This window comes from Myotis davidii, unplaced genomic scaffold (genome assembly GCF_000327345.1).
Source record: "Myotis davidii unplaced genomic scaffold, ASM32734v1 scaffold41, whole genome shotgun sequence".
Lineage (NCBI taxonomy): Eukaryota > Metazoa > Chordata > Mammalia > Chiroptera > Vespertilionidae > Myotis > Myotis davidii.
The window spans coordinates 758,236-766,050 of record NW_006292344.1 but is presented as its reverse complement, the minus strand read 5'-3'; the positions used below and the strand labels follow the sequence as shown (position 1 = coordinate 766,050).

Below are 7,815 nucleotides of genomic sequence, written 5' to 3'. Positions count from 1 at the left end.
TAAGTGATGAATCCCCAAGTTCTATTGTCCTATATGGACTGATGGAAAGATTTTTCTAGGCCTTGCTTCCATGGAAGGTTTCCACAAAGAAACCTGGAATAAGTGGATTTATAAGGTGGCTCAAGTCATCTACCATCATGACAATATTTGGCCTTTGGTGCTTCCCTAGTGTTCTCCTCTTAGTTCTTTATTCAGAAAACAGTTAAATCGCTTTCAATTTAGTAAACTAAAAGAATAAATGCAGGCTTCCTTATTTCCCTGATTCTATTTTGGGGGCATGGTTGGATGGGAAGCAAGCCCTCTCAGATGTTGAGAGAGGCCTGGCTCACTTTTTGGAGATTTCTGGTATTGAAAAGGAAAATAAAGATATGCCCCTATACCCCACTCCCCTCTCCAACTATATATATAAATTGAGAACATAGTACAGAGAACAACTATGTGCCCAGTTTTCCCTATTATTAACATTTTACAATACGATGGAACAGTTGTATCAATTAACAAAATAATATTGACACCATATTAAGTCTGTCATTTATTCAGGTTTGCTTAGGTTTACCTTATGTCTATTCCATGCTCCCATCTGGATTACTATATTACATTAAGTTGTCGTATCTCCTCCTCAGGCTATTCTTGACTACTTCAGACTCTCCTTACTTTTTTATGACCTTGACGCTTTTGAGGAGTCATGTAGGGAGAGAGCCATTTTCATCACCTCATATCAAAGGTAGATACAATCACCATGGTTTATCACTATTGACGTTGACCTTGATGACCTGTTTGATGTACTCTGTTTGGCAGGTTTGTCTACACAAAATTCCTCTCACCCTCATCCTCCCTCCCATACTGTCCTCTTTGGAAGAAAGGCACCATGCACAGCTCACACTTAAAAGTAGGGAGCTATACATCCTCTCCTTGAGGGCAGTGTATCTTCATAAATTATTTGGAATTCTTCTGCAAGGGAGATTTATATCTTTTCTCCCATTTATTCATATATTCAATAATTTATTTATATCTGTGTGGATTCGTGGATATTCATTTTATACTTTGGGTTGTAATTCAATATTACTCTATTTCATTGCTCAAAATTTTCCAGATTTGGCCATTGGAGCTCTTCAGGAGGCTTTAGGATCTCTTTGAAATATCCCTCATTGATACAATTTTTGTTTTTAACAATTCCTTACTCTATGGTGCTACAAGATGTTCCATTCTAATTTTGTGTATTTCCTGCTCCAGTCCTAGAACTAGAATTAGCCATTTGTTCAAAAGCCTTGCCTCCCAATACTGGAGAATGTATCAGGTCACGATCTGCTTGGTGTGCTCACTGCTACTGCAGCATCATTGTTTTAGGCCAAATGATATTTTAAACGTAAAATTATTATCTTCAACATGCACCCAACTATGATACAATTGCACCATTCATAAAACAACTATAGGTTTATTAACTATATTAAATCACAGTACCTTAGGAGCCTGTGGGGGATCATATACTGAGTCCTACGCTGGGACCCAACACAAAGCACGTGTAAAATGATCTTCTTTCCATCTGTCTATGTATGGGAAGACTGATGGAGAAACTCTGGGGAGATCATGTCAAAAGTCCAAATGTGAGGCCTTCTGTGAATGTAAGGCCACAGAAAATGGCTATTTTTCAGGCTACCCACTCCAAATCCTCTTTCCATGATAAGCCATGGAAAAGCCATAGCCCAGATTTAAACCAGAGCATCCAAATTCTGGATCCAGCTTTGTCAGTGATTCAGTGTGTGTGGCAAAAACATTCTGCCTGGGCCTCAATTTCCAATTATACAAAATCAGTAGTGTTGGATTGGATAATTGCTAAGGACCCTCCCAGTTCTAGTATATTATGTAACTGGCTCCACCTCTCCTTGTCCATGGGGTACCGATAATATTCCAGAAGGTCTAAGCCAGTGGAGAGATGGTGGTAGTATGGCTGTCACTGCTGTTAAAGACCTTATTTTATCTAGACGATCAGATTTGAAAAATTTTAGACTTTTCTTTTTCAAGAATGAAGATTTAAAAATTATAGGAAAATTTTTTTTAAAATATAGGAAATATCAATTTGATGGAAAATATCTCTTTCATTAACTTCAAGTTTCTTCTGGTAGACCAAGGCTTTTTTTTTTTTTATAAAGGCAAACTCCTCATCTGTAATTTTCTCTGACTTCAAATAATTACCTTCAATGCAGTGATGGCTGGGTTACCTCTAAGTTTCTTACTAGGAATCTCTCTCTCTAGGTTTCTCTCTCTCTCTCTCTCTCTCTCTCTCTCTCTCTCTCTCTCTCTCTTTCCACATTATGACATATTTTTCACACCCACATGGGGCTCTGTGGCTTAAAGCCTGCCCAGTTTACAAGTATCATCTCCTTTCTATCATTAACTAGGACAGTTTCGAAAAACAAACAAAACTACAGAAGAATTCTAGGGCAGAAAAGACACTTGGGAATTGTCACATTTGATTCTGAATGCTGGAGATCAAAAGTACAAGGTCTTAGAAACTGCCTTTTCCAACTCCTAACATTTAAAATCTTCAGTTGGCTTTTGGACCCAACTCAGCATAATCCCAGACTTTGGTCTACAACTGGTTAAAAATTGATAGAGGTGAGAATTCTGGGATTGCCTTCTTTACTTAGAAGTTTAAATTTTAACCCTTTCCCCCATCCCAGGTACACAAAGCTCCTTTCCATCTCTCCCTCCCCACCTTAAAGTTATGTAAATATGCATTTAGATACATGGGTATAGAATTTTGAACAAATAGACATCATGCATATCATCTGGGTTATTCCATCACATAGTCAAGGAAACTGAGTCTTGACAAGTGGTTTTGCTCCAGGTCCCATAAGGACTTCCAGGCAGAACTGTAATTAGAAACAAAGGCTTTTTTGGCAACCTATCCAGTGTCTCCCCCCGCCCCAACCTCACACTATGCCCCTGTGGAGTTACACGTTTGTGTGTGTGTCTCTATAGGTACATATGCTACATAGACACCGACATGTAGGAAACATGCACCAAACATCTGTAGTCTGACCACAGGGAACAGTTTAATGACTCGAATTTCAAGCAGCAGAAAGGTTCCTGCGGGTGGAGGCTGAAATAAACAAGAAAAGCCACTGTGGAGATGTGAATGGAAAAGTACCAAGCACTCCCTCCCTCTGCACATTCTTCTGCTCTCCAGCTCTCCCTGCCATCAAGCCAGCTTCAGATAGGCTTCTGCATGGTCAGGTGTACAGAGGGCGGTGTGGAGAAGAAAGAAAAAAAAAATTCAGGCACAACATGCAAATCAAGTTTTTCCACTTCTAGCCTTAAGTAGTAAAGACAGCTAAGTACAGCAGCGGGCAGAAGGGTGGGCCCTCCACCCTGAGTTTACAAACACTCAAGTGCTTTCCTCCTCTCATCCCTCTCAGAGTCCAGCTGCTGCTTTCCTTCATGCGAAGGTTTCATAGGAAGTGAAAACCTTGCTATTCAAAACAGTGATCCAATGCAATAAACAAATGATTACATGCCCCCCTCCCCCCAATTCTCTATTTTAAGCTCCCGATATTTATTTCCATTTCATATAAGTGGGGAAAGTGGAAAAATCAGTGTTTGGGGGAAAAATTCTGAGCTAGGCTGAAAAGAAAAAAACAAGTCTTAGAATAATACAGGCTGAAAGCAGGAAGCATATGGATCAAAATTAAACGTCGGCACTTTTTCAGAAAGTAGTGGCTAGAAATCATCTTCTTTTTAATGTCTCAAAACTTTCTGCTTCATATCTCTGAAAAATACCAAGAAAACTCTTTTTTTCTCTCCAATGATAATATACTGAGCTTGCTTGCAATAGCTCTAAATGAAGGAATTGAAATAAAATGAATAGGTAAAATTTTTCATGTCAGGTAGATAACATCTCCCATATCCATCAAAAATAGTGTCACAGCACTACAGGTGACAAGCATAACCAAATTCAAATGACCATCAAAAGTCAATACTTATCATGACTTGGAGTTTATTCTGAGAACCAGTTTATAATTTACACAGAGCCCAAAGCAGCCTTGCTTCCCTCAATTCTGCCAGAAAACAAGGTAACCTCCTCTAAACCCAGATAGTCATATCACCCTGATTTTCTAAAATGACACAGAACCATCAATCCACAAAGACCCCCTTTCAGCTGTGTTCCTGGGGTCACGCATGTCTACAGTTGAGGGCCAGCTTCTCCTGGTGGAAGGAAACCTGGGGGAGTTGTGTTATTGATGGGCAAGGTTCCTTTCAGCTTCAAAGTCTGTAATTCTGTAATGTGATAGTTTATAGATCTGCCCAGGTAGCAGAAGTTCCTGACAGGGGAAAACAATTTCTGTTTGGAGCCCCCTTAGAATGAGACCAGACAGTGTTTATTCCAACAATAGGTTCCTTTTCAGCTATGACTGAATTGTGAGGAAGATTTCGGGAGTGGAACTGGATGCAAAATGTGTTCCTTTCCTTAAATAGTTGTAACATTAGCACCAAGATATTTTATTTTATAACAAAGCTTATATTTACCCAGCAGCTGCAATTAGGAACCTATTACTATGCCCAGTCCACTGAGCAAAGGCTGGGCTGGTCCCCTATTCTGAGTATTAATAGCCAGTAGAGTCATTAAATCATAGGACTGGTTGATACACAGCCCCTCCATATCTCCAGGAATCACACATAAGACTCCAGACACGGAATTTCTCTTTAGAGTTTCTTCAGGATGATTTAAAAGAATTTGAATATATTCAAGTCAATCTTACCTTTAATCCTATAATGGTAGCACTGCTGTAGTGAGGGAGATTTACATAGCGATGCGAACTGGTTACTAACGGAGAGTGATTAAAATGAGAGAAGGAAGAATATGCTGGAAGAAATTCAATTGGTATAAAATTTGATAAAGTTTATTCCTAGGAATTGAAAAGAGATTGAGAGGTGGGTGCACAATTTTCCTTGCCACTCATTCAATAGAGAGGAAGGGGCCTACCTAAAAGTAAATCTCTACCTTCGGAATATTTTCAATATTTTTTTTTCTTGTAATGGTCTGTGTTAATGAATTTCTTTCAATATAAACAGTTTGATTTGGCAAAAAAAAAAATTGAAGAAGAAAAAGAAAGAGAGAAAATAGAAAGAAAAGAAAAGAAAAGAAAAGGTAGGACTCTGGTCCCAGAAATATTATGCTGAGAAGGTCTGAGGTCCCTGGTGATGGGGTTAATCATCTCAAAATCAAGCCTGGTGGGTTCTCCCTCCTAGCGCTCCCTGCAGAGAATTAAAGAGGACTGAGGTACAAGAAGGGTGGATTCCTTCCCAGCCCCCACTCGGGTTAATTCTATTGCCAGAGGGAGCAGATTTCCCTTTGCTCTTCAGCGCCCCCATGGGGCAAAAATTGAAGTAGCAAAGAGAATGCAGAAGGGACAAGCTGAGTGTGTTAAGGTGGGGTTGGGGGAGGGACCAATGAGGCTAGAGGGCAACTTTTACAAGAAAAATATCCAAAAATCATAAAATCTCATTGTACCACCAATAATAGGGCAGATTCATACAATTCACATTCCAAACCATATAGATACTCCCAAGAGACCCTAAAGTTCTTATTGCTCATAAAAGAAAAAAATATCACACATATAAATACACAAAGAAACTCACTTCAGTAAAGTCGAGTTGTCATTTTGAATCCAGTGGGATTCATTTAAAACTCTTTGAAAATGAGGGGAAATTATATGATTAAAAAAAAACAAACATAAGCCTCTAGCAGAATGAATCTGCGACTTGACAATATCACGTGTCTTTAAGGGTAAAATGTTCATGTCAACAACAGTGACAGGATTAGACCTATGTATATTTTTCAAAAAATTTGTCACATGACATGCTTTTCTGAGAGGCTGTAAACAAGTATTGAACTATTCAGATTCCTCAGGGACGGACCTACGTATTTCCTAAGCTCCGGGCCGTGTAGAAAATAATCACCTCCTTTGGACCTCTCCTGGTTCTAAAACCCCCGATGCAGCCTTTTAAAAAGGGGGCTGCATCAACCACAGCATTGCCAGCAATAGATATGAACTTCTTATAGACTTCTTTTGGGAAAGAGATCCCAAAGATCCCAGGAAACAGCCAGCAATCTTTCATAGCTCTGCTCACGTCTCCATTATAAACCCAAATTTGAGGGATGGAGAGGTACATTATTTTGGATGATATCGTTATTGGAAATTAACATGTGCAGAAATTTTGTGAAACCTTTAAGAACTCATCTGTAATTTAATGAGTCGCCGGAAGGAATCTCATAGCCAAAGCTTAGAACAGCCTGACCTTTGAAATCTGCTTCTGGTCCAAACATTTTGGGTTAATTCTTGAGGAATCCGAAATATTATTTTCCCCTCACACCCTTTTTTTTTAAAAGAGAGAGACATTAAAGAAACAAGAGTCTCCCTCATTCAGGGATGAGTAGGAGGGGAAAAAACCCCAACCAACATTTAAATAGGGAAACTGGCAGTTCTGAATAAACAAACCAAGGCCCACAGTGAAATGATTCTGCACTGCATTTGCCTTTAAAAAAAAGAAAGGAAGGAAGAAAGAAAGATTTCCCCTTTCTCCTCCTCCTCCCAACTCAGCTTGAAAGCTGAGAACTGTGCTGCGTGCAGCGCATTATGGTTGTAGCACAGTCTGTTCTAAATACACGCAGTATCTGTGATTCTGGCATGGCAGGCCTTTAGAATTCCCTCCGGCTGATGTCTTAGAACACAGACAGAAGAGATTTTTGACAACGACCTTGAAAGGAGACAGGAGTGGGGTTGGAGGTGGGGAGGAATCAAGACTTTAGGAAAAAGCAAAACACAAACAGGTATTTTTGGCTCACAGAATTCTGTAGAACACATGCGTACACATACCTAAATACACACACGTTTCTGCAGCAAGAAATTTCCTAAGTCTACAATAACAGAAAGAGTAAACCCACCACTTGCTGTCCTGGAGAGAAACAAACCCAAACAAAACAAATCCTCTGAACAGCCACTTAAGTGCAGGGGAGCCTCCTCTCAGTAAAAGTTTAAGGGGAAAAACAAAATTGCTGCACCGCCCGCCCCCCCCCCGCCCCCCCAAAAGCGGGGGTTGGGTAGCTTGCATACGACCAAAAATTTCAGCTTCTTTCAGTAATAGCATCAGTATTAAAATAGCACATCTTCTTTAAAAAGCTAGAGAGATTAGGGAAACACACACACACACACACACACACATACACACACACACACACACACGACACCCAAATCCAACCTTTGCGGGATCCTACGATTTACGTAACACCACAAACTTGCAAAAGGCAAACATCAGAAGCAAAAATCCGAAAACCATCAAAATACAACCACCCAAAATCCCAACCCATCACATTGACAAGGAAAACAAAAACTGTCCCAAATAAAAATAAAGCAAATGAACCCACCGAAAACTGCTTGGCAAATATTTTTCTCGTGGTGCCTACTATTCTAGCTGCAAAGAGCTGTGGTGTTTGTTTTTTCTCTGACTCGCTTCTAAACCTAGTATATATAACAGACTTTTCCCAACGGTTCGAACCTCTCGCTCCCTTTCGTGTAATTTAGCTCCAGGAGCTGAGTTTATGGGTAAGAGAGGAGGAATTAGCCCCAGACCCCAGGAAAGCAAAGCGCACTCCCCCTCTTATGTCACCGAATAGCAAATTAGTTCTCAGAATTCCAGAGGCCGAGCTTTGCTACAGCGAAGACGCCGACGTCACAGAGGGGCCGACCACGTGACGCTGGCGGAGCAGGCTGTACCATCGTCCTGAGTCCAGGGAGGGAGGTCCACCGTCCGCCC

The 7,815-nt window shown here is 40.3% G+C and overlaps 1 long non-coding RNA gene across 1 annotated transcript; it reads right to left on the bottom strand.

The window, feature by feature from the left end:
- Positions 1–2,131: 2,131 nt before the first annotated feature.
- Positions 2,132–7,703, bottom strand: LOC107183415. The gene is made up of 2 exons (XR_001514210.1): positions 7,427–7,703; positions 2,132–3,225 (listed from the first exon to the last, which is right to left on the bottom strand). It is a non-coding gene; the product is annotated as an uncharacterized LOC107183415 (long non-coding RNA).
- Positions 7,704–7,815: the final 112 nt, after the last annotated feature.